General features: G+C 40.7%; 1 protein-coding gene and 2 pseudogenes across 1 annotated transcript in view; 2 read left to right on the plus strand and 1 right to left on the minus strand.

The window, feature by feature from the left end:
- Nucleotides 1-19,935, plus strand: part of LOC140898396 (uncharacterized) — a 305,360-nt gene that overhangs the window by 178,332 nt on the left and 107,093 nt on the right. The window lies entirely within an intron of this gene.
- On the minus strand, nucleotides 1,314-9,241 carry LOC140897493 (olfactory receptor 6F1-like; annotated as a pseudogene).
- On the plus strand, nucleotides 18,283-19,498 carry LOC140897494 (olfactory receptor 6F1-like; annotated as a pseudogene).

Raw genomic sequence — 19,935 nt, forward strand, 5'->3', positions numbered from 1 at the left:
TTCCTGTTTGACTGCAGACTATGCAGCCCCCTAACACCATTACTTGCCCAAAGTCATCCACCAAGCCAATGGCAGAGCCAGGAATAGAACTAAGAAAAGGAGGACTTGTGGCACCTTAGAGACTAACCAATTTATTTGAGCATAAGCTTTCATGAGCTACAGCTCACTTCATTCTCCTAGTTGCAGTCCAGTCCTCTTGCCACCAGGGCATACTCATGGTTACAGAGAAAAGCATAAAAACACCCTACAGACTCAAAACCCAGACAGCAAATCAAAAGAACCCAACATTTATTATTTAAAGCCAATCTCATGATTTCTAACAACGTGTCCTCTCCTTGCTGGGATGCTCGCAGCGAGGGTGAGGGGGTATCAGGGAGTGGGGGGTGGGGATCCCCATCCTCTCACACTGTGATTTTAAAGGTGAATCAGAACTAAGATTCCGGATTCAGTTTTGACATCATCAAAATTTTGTAAGCTATTCTCACATATTATCAGTCCAAACTGGCAGAATCCTTGTGAAATCAATCTTTCCAAAATTTTGGAATGCCCGTGTACTAAAAACAAAGAAAAAAAAAGCCTACAAAAATACCCATCTGGGTTTTTACCCAGTCTGGAACTGGAACCGGAACTTTATTCTGAATCCCCTTCAAAATCCACTGGGGTCTTGATTTGAGGTTCCTGTGGGTTTACTTTGGTTTGGAAGGGTTAAATTTTTATCAGTAAATCTCAGGAAATCCCAGTTTCGCCAGGCAGAACGTCAACCAACCAACCAAAAAAAAAAAAAGTCCAAAAAACCAGTTGTCATTAAATAATTATTCTCTGACCCACCTTGTTGTCTGACACGCCACAGTAATTTCCCACAAGTGTGAAAATAGAAATAGACAATATTTTTTTAAAAAATGCTTACAAATAAACCTTGATATTCTCTGTCAAAATTATAAAAAATAAAAATTGAATTCTGCCAAGTCTATCGATATCTCTGTCCTCTCCACAGGCCAGGCTTTAATAGAAATAAATAATTGGCACATGTGCAATTTGTTTCATTTTAAATTAAATACAAAGTAAGAGGATAACAATGCATAAGGGCTGGATTTTGAAAGGTATTTAGGTGCTTAGTGGGGTTTTAAAAAGTATCTAGGCCCTTAAAACTCATAGAAAATCCCATTAGGCACCTAAATACATTTAACAATCTGGCTGTAAATGTTTAAGGATGTGACACACTAAGGACCAGATTGTGAAAGGTATTTAGTCACCTAACTCACTTTGATTTCCATTGGAGTTAGGCATCTGATTACCTTTAGAATTCTGGCCCTCAGCGATTGTTGTTGTTTTTTCAGTACCCTATCAACTTTGGTATATCTTCCATGTGCAGACTCATTTTTCTTTCACCACATTTTCTATGACAGCCAATGACCTCCAGCACATTTTGAAAAACATCGCTTCCCTGAATACGTGTCTCAGGGCTTCTTTTACCTCTGGGTTCCTCAGTGTGTAGATGAAAGGGTTCAACAGGGGTGTGACAATAGTATTCAAGACGGTGACTATTTTGGTCAATTCCAATGAGTTCTGCATGGAAGGGCTGACATGTAGGAAAATGGTCGAACCGTACCAGATAATCACAACTGTGAGATGGGAAGAGCAAGTTAAAAAGGCCCTTCTCCATTCCTTATCTGATGGGATTGTCAGTACAGTGGAGAGGATGTAAATGTAGGAGAGCAGGGTTATGACACAGGAGCCCAGGATGACGATGAAGGAGATGATAAAGGCCACCGGATCAATAAGGTAGGTATCTGTGCAGGAAAGAACTATCCACGGTGCTATATCCCCAGAGAAGTGATTGATGACACTAGGGTACAGAAGGACAACCAGGTGATCAGAAATGCTGGGACACAAATAGCCAGGAAACCACACAACCAAGAGCCAACAGCCAGCTGAGCAGTCAAGGTGCTGTTCAGGATGGAGCTGTAGAGCAAAGGATAGCATATAGCCACATGGCAGTTGTAGACCATGACAGCCAAGAGAAAAATCTCTGTGCATCCTAGGGAGAAAACAAAATACATCCGTAGGACACGAAGAAGATGGATTTGCTTTGGGACACAAGGTTGGCAAGCGTCTTTGGGATACAAGCTGTGGTCTGCCATACCTGTGGGAAGGAGAAATTGCAGAGAAGGAAGTACATTGGGGTGTGAAGGTGATGGCTGGTTGCCACTAGGACTATGATCGCCACATTTCCTGTGACAAGGAAGAGCACAAAGAGCGAGATCTGCAAATATTAGGTCCCAGGGAATCCCAGGAGAATAAATTCCTTCACACTGGTGTGATAGCCCTTTTCCAGTGCGGTCAGCTGTTTTACCTGCCAAAACAAATGAAGACATGAAATTAAACTGATTAAACACAACCGTGGCTTTGTGGGTTACAGATGATTTTGATGCACAGAAAGAGCAGATAATTAAAAGAGGCAGGAAATAATGGTTTAAGGCTGAAAATATCCTATTGCTATTACATTTCTGGAGCCTTCCTGCTCACAGGGTCAATTTAAGCTTGTCCTAAATTTTCCTGTGGAAACTTTTTTTCCAGTGGAAAGTAGCTTTTGGACCAAAAAGAAACTTTCCGGATAGAAATTCCATTTTCAGGTGTTCCTTGAAAAACACAATTTTTAGTTTTTGTCAATGAAACATGTTTTTTCCACGGTCAGCATCCAAAGCCCAAGATTGATTTTATTTTAATTGATACTTTTGTTGTTTTAAATGGAAAATTTTCAAATACAAAGTTGTTTTCTGGGTGTGTGTGGGGGGTGGGGGTTGTCCTTTTGACAAAACCCTGAAAAATTTCAACAGAAAAAACAACATTTTTCCTGTAAATTCTTCAGGATTCAGGAGCCAAATCATTTTCAAATGAGACCTATGGGTGTTAGGCATTCAGCACAATCTGAAATTCCTTTAGAAGTGAACAAAACCCCATCGTCTCTTTTGAAAATCCCTGCTAAATAGGGTGAGCTTTTCAAAAGTTCTCAGTATAGGCCTATTTCTGCTCCCGAGGAAGGAAGTCAATAGGATTTTTGTCATTGAGAGCAAGCTTAGATCAATACTGAACACATGAGATTTGTACCTGTCAATTTCCTTCCTACAATGCAAGAGGACCTTTAATTCTTTTTGTGCAGAAAGTCTCAGGTTCTAAGCCTGCTGAAGTCCCAGGTTGGAATGGGGATGTTATACAAAGTTGCAGTTCAGAGGACAGCTACTCAATTTTGGAGCATAAATAACCATTTACATCTATAAACCAGCATTCATTTTGGGTGGTTGAAAATGAGTCAGTTGCAACCTCCTTTGACCAATTGAGACTGAGGTGTGCAAGGTCATGCAATGCGCCAATTACAGCAAAGCTCAGGGCCAGAGAGGACCAAAGAACAAAAGGAAGCAATTTTCCTAAAAAAAGAAAAAAATAAATAAAAATAAAAAAATGCATCCCTTTTTTAATCAGAATTTTAAATTCTGATGAAGGATTTAATCAAAACTGTGAATTTCAAACATTTTTGACCAGCTGTGCCAGGAGTCTGCAATTCTTCTCCCCGTTTAGTCATTCGAACATACTTCTCAACCAGAACCGTTAATAGAATCCAGGAGCCCTGATTCTCAGCCCCCGCTCTGCTCAAACCACGATCCTAACTCCCCTCAAAGAATGGGAATAGAACCCAAGTGTACTGATTCCTGGTCCTTTGATACAACAGCTATTCTACGCATCCCTAATAGAGCTCAGCACAGAATCCAGGTACCCTCACTCCCACACAACAGACTGCAAGCCCCACAAATACAGCAAAACTGTAATATGCCGAGTTTCTAAAACACCTTCAGAAAAAAATATCAGGTTCCCACTGCTGGCCAAAAGTTTCCTTCACAGATGGATTAATGCTGAGGTCTCAAATTTGAGGCATTCAGAATTAGAAGCCACTTTTGAAAAAGTTGTCCCTACCTTGAAATCTGTCAATGACTTTTACAGTGAATGTTCTGAATTTTTGTTTGATGGCTTGTTTTGGGTGTTCTGATTTTTCATTTTTCATAACCTAAATTTAGTCCCCCTCCCTATTTGGATTTGAATTTGCAAAGGATCGGAAAGGAGTTATGAAATGTAATGGAGTTGGGTGCCTAACTCCCACAGACACCTTTGAAAATCCCAGCCTTAAATATTTTGAATCGAAGTCTAATCAACACGGGCAATCAACAATTATATTTTCTCCCTCTTCAATATAAGCCATTTATTTTGTTATGAATAACATCCTATGAATAACATCTAATGCCCTGATTCTGCAAACAGTTAATACATAAATAAACTTGCATATATAGACATATATAAAATAAAAATGCCTAAATTTACTCACATGAATGATTCCTTTGAAGTCAAGGGTTCCACTCACATGAGTAAAGTGAGGAAAATAAGTAAAATTTTTAAACATTTTTAAACAATGGAACTTACTGCAACTCATCATTCAGCAAATCTTCTCACTGGGCAAACCTTCAGCTGGTGTGAATTATCAATAGACAGGGCTGATGAGAGAGGGAAGGTGGAACAATTGTACTGAGGTCCTGAGCTCAGTGCCCCCGCAAAACCATCTATTTAGGGTGAAAGGGGAGGGGGAAAACATAATTTACCGGGCCTCCAAATTTCTCTCAGCAGACCTGTCAATGGAGCTATGATTATTTAGACCAGCTGAGGATCTGGCTCTTTGTATTCAGTCTCCACTGATGGAGAGAGCAAATTTCCAGAACAGTTAAAACACCTCATTGATAAAATCTACTTGTCTGCCCTTTATCACGATGAAAATGAAGAAAACAGCCGTGATATTCTATTTTCTCCATAAAAAGAAGGACTCATCTCAGCTGAATGGTAGAGTTATTCTTTTCAAGACTTTCCTTGTACCAACGAGACCTTATTGGCTTGCAGGGAACTGTATGCCTTTCACAGTAAATTATGTTAAAAATATGAAATTCCTTTAAAAAAATACCTCGTTTGTAAGGTAGTGAACTGTAAGCACTCAGAATCAAGTTGGACACTAAGATGATGATTGATTAGATAGATAGGATACGATTAAAGTTCAAAATGATCTGGACAAACTGGAGAAATGGTCTGAAGTAAATAGGATTAAATTCCATGAGGACAAATGCAAAGTACTTCACTTAGGAAGAAACAATCAGTTGCCCATATACACAATGGGAAATGACTGCCCAGGGAGGAGTACTGTGGAAAGGGATCTTGGGGCCATAGTGGGTCACAAGCTAAACATGAGTCAGTAGCGTAACACTGTTTCAAAACAAAGAGCAAATATCATTCTGGGATGTATTAACAGGAGTGTTGTAAGCAAGACACACCACACGATCCATCGTCTACAGCCAAGCTCTGCGATACAACCGCATTTCCTCCAACCCCTCAGACAGAGACAAACACCTACAAGATCTCTGTCAAGCTTTCTTACAACTACAATACCCACCTGCTGAAGTAAAGAAACAGATTGATAGAGCCAGAAGAGTTCCCAGAAGTCACCTACTACAGGACAGGCCTAACAAAGAAAATAACAGAACGCCACTAGCCGTCACCTTCAGCCCCCAACTAAAACCCCTCCAACGCATTATTAAGGATCTACAACCTATCCTGAAGGATGACCCAACACTCTCACAAATCTTGGGAGACAGGCCAGTCCTTGCCTACAGACAGCCCCCCAACCTGAAGCAAATACTCACCAACAACCACATACCACACAACAGAACCACTAACCCAGGAACTTATCCTTGCAACAAAGCCGTTGCCAATTGTGCCCACATATCTATTCAGGGGACACCATCACAGGGCCTAATAACATCAGCCACACTATCAGAGGCTCGTATACCTGCACATCCACCAATGTGATATATGCCATCATGTGCCAGCAATGCCCCTCTGCCATGTACATTGGTCAAACTGGACAGTCTCTACGTAAAAGAATAAATGGACACAAATCAGATGTCAAGAATTATAACATTCATAAACCAGTCGGAGAACACTTCAATCTCTCTGGTCACGCAATCACAGACATGAAGGTCGCTATCTTAAAACAAAAAAACTTCAAATCCAGACTCCAGCGAGAAACTGCTGAATTGGAATTCATTTGCAAATTGGATACTATTAATTTAGGCTTAAATAGAGACTCGGAGTGGCTAAGTCATTATGCAAGGTAGCCTATTTCCTCTTGTTTTTTCCTACCCACCCCCGATGTTCTGGTTTAACTTGGATTTAAACTTGGAGAGTGGTCAGTTTGGATGAGCTATTACCAGCAGGAGAGTGAGTTTGTGTGTGTATGGGGGTGGGGTGGGGGGATGTGAGAAAACCTGGATTTGTGCTGGAAATGGCCCACCTTAATTATGCACATTGTAGGGAGAATGGTCACTTTGGATGAGCTATTACCAGCAGGATAGTGAGTTTGTGTGTGTGGTTTTTGGGAGGGGGGTGAGAGAACCTGGATTTGTGCAGGAAATGGCCCAACTTTATTATCATGCACATTGTGTAAAGAGTTGTCACTTTGGATGGGCTATCACCAGCAGGAGAGTGAATTTGTGTGAGGGGGTGGAGGGTGAGAAAACCTGGATTTGTGCTGGAAATGGCCCACCTGATGATCACTTTAGATAAGCTATTACCAGCAGGACAGTGGGGTGGGAGGAGGTATTTTTTCATATTCTCTGTGTATAAATAAAGTCTGCTGCAGTTTCCATGGCATGCATCCGATGAAGTGAGCTGTAGCTCACGAAAGCTCATGCTCAAATAAATTGGTTAGTCTCTAAGGTGCCACAAGTACTCCTTTTCTTTTTGAAGACACAAGAAGTAATTCTTCTGCTCTATTCCGCCCTGATTAGGCCTCAACTGGCGTATTGTGTCCAATTCTGGGCACCACATTTCAGGAAAGATGTGGACAAATTGGAGAAAGTCCAGAGAAGAACAACAAAAATGATTAAAGGTCTAGAAAACATGACCTATGAGGGAAGACTCGGGGGAGGGGGCGAGGGAAAGAGCTTGTTTAGTCTGGAGACAAGAAGACTGAGGGGGGACGTGATAACAGTTTTCAAGTACATGAAAGGTTGTTACAAGGAGGAGGGAGGTAAATTGTTCTCATTAACCTGTGAAGATAGAACAAGAAGTAAGGGGCTTAAATTGCAACAAAGGCAGTTTAGGTTGGATATTAGGAAAAACTTCTGAATTGTCAGGGTAGTAAAGCACTGGAATAAATTGTCTAGGGAAGTTGTGGAATCTCTATCTTTGGAGATTTTTAAGAGCAGGTTAGACAAACACTGTCAGGGATGGTCTAGATAATACCCTTTAACAAAGTTAAAATAATTTTCTAACCTCAGATCAGGTTAGGTGGTTGCTTCAGATATTGATGGAAAATACAAGGTCTTTGGGAGAGGAAGAGTTATTTTGTAGATTTGCAAACTCCCTTATGATTAGTTCTCCACAGAATGTTTACGTCCTTTCTGAGGTCATATGAAAAAGTCACACATGAGGTACTTTCTGAGGAACAGTTTATGATCCCATGGGTGGCTGAACTTTCTGTTCAGCTCACAGTTGCTATCATGCATTACATTTGTTCTTGTTCACATTTGCTTGTACTAACAGAAGAAACTTCCAGTATGGGCAGACTGTTCCCATAACTGCTTCTGCATGTGGCCTCTTACAGCTCTTTCTGAAGGACGAGCATTTGGTGAGGATTACCATACACTCGAGACTGAGACAATCAGGTTTATTCATTCAAACCTTTCTTTGAACCAAAAGCAAGGCCCTGCACGTTACAATTACCATAAAAGCAATGAATGACAGATATACAGAAAAAGGTATTGCCCAATTACCTTCTCTTGGGGGCTTAGTCGCTCTCGATTTCTCCTATGGGGGTCTGACTATTCCCTTACACTCTAGCATATTTATACCTTTACACGTTATCTGACCATCCAATCAACATTAAGCATTGTGTCTTACCTAACCCATAGTATATACATGTGCAGGCTTCAGTTTACAAAACGTTGTCTGTCCAGGCTACTTTTATGTCATCGTGTCCCTTTTCCAATTGGTTTATTTACTTGGATCGTACCACTCAAATATAGGGACTTTTCTGTTTTTCACAATACAGGGACTTTTTGGCAATACCTTTTATGTATTCTACTGATTAACTTCCTTTTATCTATGTCCTTCAACACAGTACAAAACACCCTTGTCTTACCCAGCCGCTGTAAGCATTCTTTAAAGAAGTCTCTCAACACGGACGAATTTCGCAAGCAACACTCATGTCAAGCAAAGAGTTGGCTGAAGCCAGTGAGCTTAGCATAAGTATTACCCTGGCCTGTCCACATTTCTTCACCAGACTAGACCCATGTGTAGGACTCTTCCAACACCAGGCACTGGTCACTGTTACAGATGCTTTCCTTAGACTCCAACAACAGGGTGCAAACTGGTAACAAATGCAATGTTGATATTTTTCCACCACAATGTGAGCAAAGACTTACTAATTCATATGATACAGATCATCAACTCACTATATCAGCTGTAGATTTTTATCAACCTATGTCTTTGGTCCTGTGTCCCATGCTGAGATGAGGAATCAAATTCAGTCAGTGCACTACTGAAGACCTCCTTAAGTGATCCTGTGAGGGTTAGGTGTAAGGTAAGTGCTTCTCTGCACAGCATGATTTTCACCCTAAGGCGTACGGAATCTGCCCACCGGCTCTGAACTGGAACAAGTCACAATTTCTGTGTTCTAGCCACCAACACATGTGCTCTCATCTTTGCAGCTCATTTACATTTAGGAGCTCTGACCCATCATTTAGAATGGGGTGTCCATGTTGCCAAGCCTAGCGATGTTATCATGAATCTCTCACGGAGTTGAGGGCCATAAAGTCACAGATCCTGATTCTCTTCTCACATGCATTGCACTATTATGGGGAGTAGCTTCTGCTTTAGGGGCCAGTCCTGCCTCAATTAAGTCCATGCCAAAGTGGACTGGTATTTTCAAATGTGCCTAAAGGAATTTAGGTGCCCAAATCTCATTAATTTAAATTGGAGTTGGAAACCTAACTCCCTTAGTCGCCTTTGAAAATCCCAGCCTAAATCTCTGGAAGGGGAAGGGAGATCAGGTGCATAATTTCAGCAATTATTTTACCCCTGACTTAAATTTTATTCAGTCCTTAGCCCAGCAAATTCCCATTGTATTTACCGGGATGATGCCTGACATTGCTCAGTAATTTTCACACCCATGTGGATGGCAAATGCTCTGAGCAGTTCAGGATTTCATGAGCACAATGACAACCTGGTGGAACTGGATAGCTAAGCACTAGGGCTGAGCTCCTCAAAGGTATAAAGGTGCTAAAGAGACAAACAGGTGCCTAGCAGGATCTTCAAAAGCACTTTGGTGTCTAACTTCCATTGAAGTCCCTAGAATTCAAACTATATTACATTCAAGCACACTAGGGAGCCTTAGGGTAAAATTTCCTAAAGCACCTAGGTGACTTAGGAGCTTAAGTCTCATTGGCTCTTTAGTCAATTAGCTGCACTTGAAAATTTAACTGTCCATCCTATTTTCAAAAGTGATTTAGCACCAGATTAGTTGAGGTATTGTCAAGGTTCCTTCCCCACTCTGAACGCTAGGGTACTGATGTGGGGACCTGCATGAAAACCTCTTAAGCTTCTCTTTACCAGCTTAGGTCAAAAACTTCCCCAAGGTACAAAATATTCCACCCTTTGTCCTTGGATTGGCTGCTACCACCACCAAACAAATACTGGTTACTGGGGAAAAGCTGTTTGGAAACGTCTTTCCCCCCAAACTCTTCCCAAAACCTTGCACCCCACTTCCCGGACAAGGTTTGGTAAAAAGCCTCACCAATTTGCCTAGGTGACTAGAGACCCAGACCCTTGGATCTTAAGAACAATGAACAATCCTCCCAACACTTGCACCCCCACTTTCCAGGGAAATGTTGGATAAAAAACCTCACCAATTTGCATAGGTGACCACAGACCCAAACCCTTGGATCTGAGGGCAATAAAAAACATTCAGTTTTCTTCCAAGAAGACTTTTAATAGAAATAGGAGTAAATAGAAGTAAAGAAATCCCCTCTGTAAAATCAGGATGGTAGATACCTTACAGGGTAATTAGATTCAAAACATAGAGAATCCCTCTAGGCAAAACCTTAAGTTACAAAAAAGATACACAGACAGAAATAGTTATTCTATTCAGCACAATTCTTTTCTCAGCCATTTAAAGAAATCATAATCTAACACATACCTAGCTAGATTACTTACTAAAAGTTCTAAGATTCCATTCCTGGTCTATCCCCAGCAAAAACAGCATATAGACAGACACAGAGACCCTTTTTTTCTCTCCCTCCTCCCAACTTTTGAAAGTATCTTGTCTCCTCATTGGTCATTTTGGTCAGGTGCCAGCGAGGTTACCTTTAGCTTCTTAACCCTTTACAGGTGAGAGGAGTTTTCCTCTGGCCAGGAGGGATTTTAAAGGGGTTTACCCTTCCCTTTATATTTATGACAGGTATTTAGGCACCTTGGTATCTAAAACATTGATTTCAATGGATGTTAGGCAACTAGAAGGTTTGAAAATTCCACTAGGTGCCTAAATACTTTTAAAAATTTGGCCCTAGGGCTTGTCTATACATAGAAGACACAGCAACTTAACTTCAATATGTTTAGTTAGGCCACTGCCACTTTTGTGCCTTTGTGGACTCTTAGGTTGAAAACTGGTTATATCAGTTCAATTTGCACCTGAAAATTGGTATACGTGAGGTTTAAACCAATATAATATCCACACACAAAGTTGCACTCTTTTAGCTAAATTGGTATAAAATCACACCTTTCATTATGTCAGTACAACTTTTTGTGTAGACTAGAGGCAAATATTTCAAAAGCACCAAAGTGTCTTAGAACCAGATTTTCAAAGGTTATTAGTGTCTAGTGGGATTTTCAAAGGCCTAGGCCCCTAAACCCCATTGAATTCAATTGGAGTTATGTGCTTAACCTGCGTAGGTACTTCTGAAATTCCCACTAGGTGCCTATCTGCCTATCTTCAGACGTCTGAATGTTTTCAGCCTCTGGTGCTTTATACGTCTGTATCTTAGATCACCTATTAGGTTGTCTAAATGTGGACGTAGTTGCCTAACTTTGGGCAGCCACTTAGGGCCAGATTTTAAAAAGTATTTAGTCACCTAGTGAGATTATTAAAAGGACATAAGCACCCAACATCCACAGAAATCAATGAGTTGTAGGTTCCGAGGTGCTTCTGGAAATTTCAATAGGCATCTAAATACCTTGAGAAATCTGGCCTTTTGTCTTTTACAAACGGAGAAACTGAGGAACAAAGAACTTAAACAATTTCACAGTGGTCCTTCAGCAAGTCAATGGAGACACAGAACCAAGGTCTCCTGACTTCCAGTGCTCTTCTTTAAACAAGGACACCGTCCTTACTAAGCCAGGGGTTTGGCACATTCTTGAGAAGACAGTGAAATTCTGTTGAGACCAAATCCCAAGAGCACTTCTGAGGAACATAAATTCGTCTTCTTTCTTGGACCTGTTGAGTTGCATACATAAACAAAGCAGGTAAGGGAAAAAGACAGCAGGGTGATGACAAAATGGTAATGCAATGAGATTCTAATCAATATAGAAATTTATGCAATAAGTAGGAGGATTTTGTGTATGAAACCTTTAAATGTTTGATTTATAGCTGGAGGAAAAAATATGGCTCGCAATGCATTTTTTTCCTCAGAATCCAAGAACGCCTCATTCTAAGGAGAGAATATAATGTGTGAAGGGAGTCTGTTCTGGCTAGTTCTGTCAGCAAAAGCTAATAAGTTAGGTCCACTAGAGAGAGAGAGAGAGAGAGAGGGAGAGGATCCCAGAAATATACTTTAAACCACTTGTATTAAGACCTATTTTTTGTATACTTGGTAATGTGACCTAGTGGGCCATATCTGGTTGGAAGGAATAGGTTTCCCAGTGAGTAACTGGTTCATCTGTAACATACTTCCTTCTCTCTCACTTACTTTCTCACTTTCTAAATTTCACTCATCTTTTTCAACTCTTGAATGCAGAAGAGAAAATAACTATATGATAGATCTGTGGAACTCACTGCTGCTGTAATTTATTGAGTCGCATAGATAAGAATGTAAAAATGGATTGGATATTTCTCTTAGAGGTAGACTTTAGGTTTTCATAGTTACAAATGCCACATGGATGCCCACTCCTCATTAATTTTCACGGGTATTTCTTTGTTTAAAAACCAGATTTTTAAAGGTTTTTAGGCACCTAATGAGATTTTTAGAAGCATCCCGGCACCTAAAAATCCTTGATTGCAATGGGTATTAGACACCTAGCTGCTTTGAAAAATCCCACTACGCACCTAAAAGCCTTTAAGAATTTGCCCCATAATCCCTTAGGCAGCTTTTGAACTCTCAGCTGTAGCCTGGTCTGGTAGATGGGAAATAAGGAGTTGGAGTTTGTCCCAGCTCTGTCACTCATTTACTGTGTGAAAGTCAGATTAACTCTCTGTGCCTCAGTTTCCCCATCTGTAAATAAATGAAATAATACCATTCACCCACCTTGGTAAAATGGTTTGAAATCTACAGGTGAAAAAGCACCATGAATTTCTTCCCAAGTCTACTAGAGTGAATCAATAGAATAACTTTGACTTCCTCTGTCATTGGATCAGGCCCTCTGTAACTATGAAGTTTAGGGTATTAGAAGGCAGGAGATCCTGGTCTCTGTTCCGGGCTTTTCCCCTGACTTCCGATGCATCCCTAAGCAAGATCCTTTACCCCTCTGCCCCAATTTCTCCTCAGATGGCAGAGGATTGATAATGATTAATTATTTACTACAGAGGGGCATTGGGCCCATTCCAAACAACACTGAAGTTATGGCTACAAAGGCAGTTCTTTTCAACCTGTTGTAGAATAAAATAGCTTATGACTGGACAGTGATTTGAAGATGTAAAGAGGTTTATAAGTACAAGGTATTATTATCTTTGCCAGACTAGTTCAGATTAGCATAAGGAGGATAATCATTATGGGTGCGATTTTTAAAAGAGTCTGTGGGAATCAGGCATTTACATTCCACTGAATCACAATGAGATTTGAATTTTTAATTGTTTTGAACTCCTTTGAAAATCCCATTGCACAGTAATAATCAACCGTTTATCCTTCAGGGCAAAGTCTTATTTCCGTCTCAGCTGAGCATGGAATGTGCCTCTAAGGTCCAGCACTGCAAAATCAGATACATTTATTTTGGTTTATAATTTCTTCTTTTGTAAAATGGGGACAATGACCCGGACTCCGGCTGTAAAATGTGTTGAGATCTACTGATGAAAAGCATTGCACAAAAGCTAGGGGTTATACTTAATGAGCATTGTCAATTAAGCACTGTCTGGTACATAATTCTGTATGAAATTCTTGTTCTGTTCTCACTTGTATGTTAATATGTCATGGATAGGCTTGGCAGCATTTTATTTTTATTATTTATAATTTTGATGGGTACTGTCACTGTTTATTTTTAAGCATTTTCTCCACTATTTATTTATTTCAGTGTTCATAGTTGTACAAAATTATGGGGGTGGGGCGTGGGAGACTGTCAGACAAATGATAGTTAACACTGAGATTCAAAAAGTGAAAGCTCTATAAACCATTAAAACACAAATTGTCAACATCACGTGTTAAACTATAGAAAGTAAATATCCTTAATTCAACAGATCATACCTGTTTTAACTATTCATTCACTAATCCATTTGTAAGCCAAATTCCAAAGTCTAAGTCACTGGATTTTGACTCTAATAAGTTCTCCCGCAGTATTTTTCTTACTTTGCCTATCTGTAAATTTTGAGTATTATCGATGAAAATACATTTTCATCAGTTTGCGTGTGTGTGGTGAAATCGACATTAACCAACATTCACCAATACAAATCTAATCCTTCCAAGCCTAGTCATGACGTCTGTTCCTTGATTGTTAGAATTTGATCCTGGGCAAAATGTACAATCAGTTTTAATGTTCAATACAAAGGGGGAGATTGTCAAAGGATTTTCAATGGGAGTTGGGCCACAGAATTGCCCACTTTGCCTCTGAAAATCTTCACCAAAGACAAAAATCATGGTCCTGGACTCAGAAGAAGACACATAAATAACCCCAATGTTCCAAAGGTGTGTATTGGGAAGGGTAGCTGAGTTCTGAAATGAGCTGGAGAATGGAAAATGAGGGAGGATCTAGGAGAAAAGATTAGGAGTTCAAGTTTGGCAATGTTGTGCTGGAACTAGAGATTAGGATTCTCTGCCTTGGAATATACCAATGTAAAATGTTCATCGTAGAGCCTTTGAGGAACAAAGACAAGTCCTGCCTGCCGCAGAGCACAGCAGAGATTCATGAAGGAGAAAATAGCAGAGGACAAGACTGACCCATTTACCTTAATATTAGAAGAAAGGAAATTTTCAGGGAAACTGGGATATTTTTCTTCCTATTCTTCTTCATGCTAAATTCCGTAGATCTGTTAAAATGGGATTTGCATATCAGTGATTCTCCAGAGTGCAAGTCAAGACCATCCCTTAAATATGGACATCCAGAATCAAGGGAAATTCTACATGCTGTGTGTCCATAACCTAATGGAGTTCAATGGGTATTGGGTACCAAACTCTCTTAAACTCCTTTGAAAATCCCAGCTAAGAGCATGGAGGGACTTTTGACAAGGAATAGCACTGGCTGAAGATTGAATGAACACTTAGTAGATCAAAAGTGCCATCAACATTTCCAATGTCAATGGGAAAAATGATGAAATGATCAGGATCCCCTTCCCTTCCCTTGCCCTGTTTCTTGACAAACTCTAGTTGCAAGTAGTAGCTGATTGAGGCTTCGGGAGATAGGGGAGGTGGTAATAATTGTTCAGGCATTAGGATTCTGACTTGAACATTCAAGGAACATCCAGTAATGTATTTTAACTGTTTAACTCCATGGGTATCTCTTGTGACCTACAGAAATCAAGACTGGGGTAGAGATGGAGAACTGATTCGGTGCGTTGGTTTTCACCCTTTGAGTCAGCAAGGTATGCAGGGACCCTGCCTATGGACAGAACGCTGAGGTTTTTCTATGCCATGTGCTGGGCAGCTTGTCTTGAGGACAAAGAAAGCGGAGGCCAAATGACAAGAGACTATAAAAAGCTGCTGCAGCTCCTCCATCTGGTCTTCAATTCTGCTTCTTACGTCTGGAGGAACTTTGCTGCACACTGAAGCTCTGAACCAAGGACTGAAAGACCCATCCCAGCTGTGGATGTACTCCAGAGACTTGATTTGAACCTGCAGTTTATTCTCTCACTGCTGCAAGCCTGAACCAAGAACTTTGCCATCACTGTATGTCATTGATTCCATTGAACCAATTGTAGCTTTCATCTATATCGTTTTCCTTTTATGAATAAACCTTTAGATTTTAGATCTAAAGGATTGGCAACAGAGTGATTTGTGGGTCAGATCTGATTTGTATATTGACCTGGGTCTGGGGCTTGGTCCTTTGGGATGGAGAGAAGCTTTTTCCCTTTACTGGGGTCTTGGTTTTCAGCACCATTTGTCCTCATAACATGTGGCACTGGTGGTGATACTGGGAAACTGGGGTGTCTAAGGGAATTGCTTGTGTGACTTGTGGTTAGCCGAAGTCTTCTCTGTCTGGCTAATTTGGTTTCCTTGGTGTGCACAGAAACCCCAGCCTTGGGCTGTAACTGCCCTGCTTGAAGCAATTTGTCCTGAATGGGCACTCTCCGTTGGGTCCCGCCAGAACCAGCATCGTTACACTGATAAGGGACTCAATTAATAAAGAAATAAAGTAATATAATTAATGTCATTTAACATGGGTTTATGGTAAATAGATCCTGTCAAACTAACTTGGTATCATTTTTGATGACATTACAATTGTGATTGATAAAGGCAATAGTGCTGATATAATAGACTTCTCTATGGCATTTGACTTGGTGCTGCATGACATTTTGACTAAACAACTAGAAGGATACAAAAATAACATGGCACACAATACATGGACTAAAAGCTGGCTCACGGTTAGGTCTCAAAATGTAATTGTTAAAGGGAATTGTCTTGGAACAGGTATGTTTCCAGTGGGGTCCAAGAGGGTTCTGTTCATATCCTAACGCTATTAAACATTTTTTCATGACATGGAAGATGACATAAACTCATCACTGATAAAGTTTGCAAATGACACAAAAATGAGGAAGTAGTTAATAATGAAGAGGACAGGGTTACAGAGGGATCTGGATCGCTTGGTAAGCTGGGTGCAAGCAAACAATGTGATTTTACTATGGCTAAATGTGAATGTCTACATCTAGGAACAAAGCATGTAGGACATACTTGCAGGATGTGGAACTCTATTGTGGGAAACAGTGATTCTGAAAAAGATTTGGCGGGTCATGGTGGATAATCAGCTGAACATGAGCTCCCAGTGTGATGCTGTGCCAAAAGGACTAATGCAACTCTTGGATGCATAAACAGGAAAAAGACTATGTCCAGTTCTCGTGTCAACAATTCAAAAAGGATGTTGATCAATTGGAGAGGGTTCAGAGAAGAGCCATGAGAATGATTAAAAGTTTAGGAAGCACGCCTTATAGTGACAGACCCAAGGAGCTCAATCTATTTAGCTTAACAAAAAGAAGGTTAATGGATGAATAAACCACAGTCTATAAATTCCTTCATGGTCTCTTCAGTCTAGCATAGAAAGGGATAACACCATACAATGGCTGGAAGTTTAAGCTAGGCAAAATCAGACTGGAAATAAGGCGTACGGTGAGAGTAATTAACTTTTGGAGCAATTTACTAACAGTCATGGTGGATTCTCCATCACTGAGAATTTTTCAATCAAGATTGGATGTTTCTCTAAAAGATCTGCTCTACAAATTATTTTGGAGAAGATCTATGTCCTGTGTTATACAGAAAGTCAGACTAGATGATCACAATGGTCCCTTCTGGCTTTGGAATCTATGAATCAATGAACTCAATCAGTTTAGGTGCCTTGGTGTTTTTGAAAATCCCACTACATGCCTAAATACCATTTAAAATCTGGCCCTGGGTGACTTGAGCGACTACATCCAATTTTCAAAAGAGCTTTAATCTTGCAGAGCCAGATTTTCAAAAGTATGAAGATGTCTAAAGCTTCAGATAGATGCTGAGTGGGATTTTCAAAAACCCCTAACCAGGTTAGGTGCCTAACCTGCTTAAGCATTTTTGTCAGTCAGCACCGTTGACATCTAAACACTTTTGAAACTCTAGCTCTTAGGCTCCTAAGCAACTTACATGATTTTGTAATGGGATTTAGGCTTCTATATCATGTAGGCACTGTCATAAATATAAAGGGAAGGGTAACCACCTTTCTGTATACAGTGCTATAAAATCCCTCTTGGACAGAGGCAAAACCGTTTCACCTGTAAAGGGCTAAGAAGTTAAGATAACCTCGCTGGCACCTGACCAAAATGACCAATGAGGAGACAAGATACTTTCAAAGCTGGAGGGGGAGGAACAAAGGGTCTGTCTGTCTGTCTGTGTGATGCTTTTGCTGGGAACAGATCAGGAATGCAGCTCAGAACTCCTGTAAAAAGTTAGTCAGTACTCTAGCTAGAAATGCGTCAGATTTCCTTTTGTTTAATGGCTGGTAAAATAGGCTGTGCTGGATGTAATGTATATTCCTGTTTTTGTGTCTTTTTGTAACTTAAGGTTTTGCCTAGAGGGATTCTCTATATTTTGAATCTGATTACCCTGTAAGGTATTTACCATCCTGATTTTACAGAGGTGATTCTTTTACCTTTTCTTTCATTAAAATTCTTCTTTTAAGAACCTGATTGCTTTTTCATTGTTCTTAAGTTCCAAGGGTTTGGCTCTGTGTTCACCTGTACAAATTAATGAGGATTTTTATCAAGCCTTCCCCAGGAAAGGGGGTGTAGGGCTTGGGGAGATATTTTGGGGGAAGACGTCTCCAAGTGGGCTCTTTCTCTGTTCTTTGTGTAACACGCTTGGTGGTGGCAGCATAGGGTTCAAGGACAAGGCAAAGTTTGCACGTTATGGAAGTTTTTAACCTAAGCTGGTAAGAATAAGCTTAGGGGTCTTTCATGCAGGTCCCCACAGCTGTACCCTGGAGTTCAGAGTGAAGAAGGAATCTTGACAGGCACCAATGAAAACTGTACTTGTGATGTCTAACAATCCATGTAACAAAGCTTCTCCTGAATTATGGTCTCTTGTGTCTTGACAGATGGAGCCTGTGACTGGAATAGAGAAGGAAAACCAGTCCAAGATATAAGAATTTATCCTTCTGGGCTTCCCCGGTAGTCAGTATTTGCAGATCTCTCTCTTTGTGGTGTTTGCCATGATGTATGTCCTGACAGTTGCAGCAAATGTTGCCATCCTAGTCCTAGTGAGGGCCAGCTATCAACTCCGCACCCGCATGTACTTCTTCCTTTCCCACCTCTCCTTGCTGGAGATATGATACAGCACAGCCTGTGTTCCCAAGATCACTGCGATTTTCCTGGGGAAAAGCAGAACCGTCCCCTTTAGTAGCTGCATCCTGCAGATGGACTTCATTTTCTCCCTGGGCGGCACAGAATATTTCCTCTTCTCTGCCATGGCCTATGACTGCTATCTGGCTATTTGCTACCCATTGCACTATAGCACCATCATGAACAGCACCTTGTCTGCTCAGCTGGCCCTTGGCTCCTGGGTGTGTAGTTTCCTGGCTATTTCTATCCCAGAATCTCTGAGAGTTAAGTTGTCCTTCTGTGGCACTAATGTTGTTACTTGTTTCTCCTACAGCATAGATTCCTTCATCATTCTCTCCTGCCCAGACACCTACGTGACTGAGATGGCAGCTTTTATCATCTCGATCATCGTCATCCTGGGATTATGTTCAATAACTCTGGTCTCCTACATTTACACCCTCTCCACCATACTGAGAATCGCGTCAGCCCAAGGCCAGCAAAAGGCCTTTTCCACTTGCTCTTCCCCTCTCACTCTTGTGATTATATGGTACAGCTCCACCATCTTCCTGTATGTCAGGCCTTCCAGACAGAATGCCTTGGACATGAACAAGACTGTCAACACTTTGAATACTATTGTAACTCCGCTGTTAAACCTCTTCTTTGGCAGTCTGAGAAACAAAGAGGTGAAGAAGGCTTTATGGAAGGTATTCAGTGGGCCATGAAGTTGTTTTTGAATGGCTTAGATGTTACTGGGTCTGATTCTCAGCCTGTGCTCATGTTCCCTTTGGTAGTAACTGTCCTTGTTGTTGTTCTTTTAATCCTGGTTCCAGTTTTACATTGACAACTTTTGTATTTGAGTAAAATGTTCAGAAGTGCCTAAGGGCCAGATTTGCAAAGGAATTTAGGCACCTAAAGATTCAGATAGGCCTCTAAATATGATTAAAGATCTAGCTTCTAGGAGCTTAATTTTTATTGAAAATCTACCGGACATGAGCTCCTAAGGGGCATATTTTCGAAGATATTTAGGTGTCTAAAGATGCAGATAGTTGTTTAGTGGGCTTTTCCAAAGCACTTCAGCAGATGAGGCACAAAATCCCATTGATTTCAGTGATAGCTACAAATACTTTTGAAAATCTGTCCCTTAAAATCTATCGAGAGATTTCATCAACAGCCCATTGACATCAATGAACATCTTTCAACTGAATTAAATGGCCTTTCGATCAGGCCCTATGTGGACATTACTTTTAGCAATTCACATTTAGGCCCCTGTCATAAATATAAAGGGAAGGGTAAACCCCTTTAAAATCCCTCCTGGCCAGAGGAAAAATCCTCTCACCTGTAAAAGGTTAAGAAGCTAAAGGTAACCTTGCTGGCACCTGACCAAAATGACCAATGAGGAGACAAGATACTTTCAAAAGCTGGGAGGAGGG

The sequence above is a fragment of the Lepidochelys kempii genome, chromosome 14 (assembly GCF_965140285.1).
Source record: "Lepidochelys kempii isolate rLepKem1 chromosome 14, rLepKem1.hap1, whole genome shotgun sequence".
Taxonomy (NCBI): Eukaryota; Metazoa; Chordata; order Testudines; family Cheloniidae; genus Lepidochelys; species Lepidochelys kempii.